This window comes from Humulus lupulus, chromosome X (genome assembly GCF_963169125.1).
Source record: "Humulus lupulus chromosome X, drHumLupu1.1, whole genome shotgun sequence".
In the NCBI taxonomy this organism is placed as follows: domain Eukaryota; kingdom Viridiplantae; phylum Streptophyta; class Magnoliopsida; order Rosales; family Cannabaceae; genus Humulus; species Humulus lupulus.
The window spans coordinates 3,613,760-3,615,034 of NC_084802.1; positions in this window are offsets into that span (position 1 = coordinate 3,613,760).

Here is a 1,275-nt window from a genome sequence, read left to right on the forward strand (position 1 = left end):
TCAAAATATATATAAACATATTTTTGTTTGAAATGTAAACTTTCATAGTTATAAAATTAGTGTAATCTCCATTTTTCAAAACCCAGTTTTCCTTTCTAGGGTTTTCAACTCTAAGCCACTTGAGGCCTTTTGGGTTTCCTTAAGTTTTCTTTATTGGCTAGGTGGTGTTGCTAACTCAAGTTGTGCCTCGACCGGGAGAGGATGGCATTTCTCCTTCTTGGTGGGTTTGCTCCAATCCAATGATGGGGTGGTATCAATGTCAATGTTCTTATCCTCAAGTCAGTTAGTATCGAGCTTGGTGGCTGGAGATGGAAGGTGGCAAGGTTGTTGGTGCATGGGTCTTTTTTTGTTGGCAGTGTGTATAGTTGTAGCGAGGACCTTTGGTTTTTGCAAGTTTCGGGGGGCAGGGCTCCTTCTGCGGGTGGCTTTCCTTAGCCTGGGGTGTGGTGGATGGGATCTGGGGTTTGTTGCTCTCTTCGATCCCTGGTGGGATGTTTGGGGGCTGTTAGGGCTTGTCCTGCAGGGTTTGTTTCGTGGTGGGTTAGGTTCTTAAGGTGGCTTAGTTATCCTTCAAGTTGGGATTTGTGTTATGTTTTTGTTACTGTTCTAGATTTAGTTTTAATTTTCATTGTTTAGTTATTTTTTTCTTCTTTAGGGCAATTGTAAATCACTATACGTGGTGGTGTTTTGTATCTAGTGTCTTTAATGGTATGGTAGTTGCACTTTGGCAATATGACTTTTGCCAATTTACATATGGTTAGAAAAATTTAGTGGTCTATTTCATGAGCAAAGCTTAGACTTATAAATGTTTTAATATTCTATATTAGTCTCTATGTATGTTGTGGGATCATAATTAGTCAGAGAATTGATATTTGGCACCTTAAAGTGTCAAACACCACATGAGGTGGTACCCTATGATTGATTTGCGATACGTTATAATACTTATTAAATTGAAATGTGTTAGATCCGATATTGAAATATACAAATAACAATATGTCAGCTCTTTGTAGTGCTGGGCACTACTGGTACCCCTTAACAATACTCAATTAGTTATTGTATATCCAACGAGGAAATTGCGTCTCAGTCTATGAAAAATCATTCATTTTTTTGTTTATACCTTTTTGGACTATGTATTTTGTCTCATTACCTGTTTGGATCCTATGTTTTGATAAATTACTTTTTGGAACATGCGTTTTGTAAAATGATTCAAATAGATCCATAAACCTGATTTTGATGAACACAAAATTGAATATAACAATATAATTATTAGTCAGA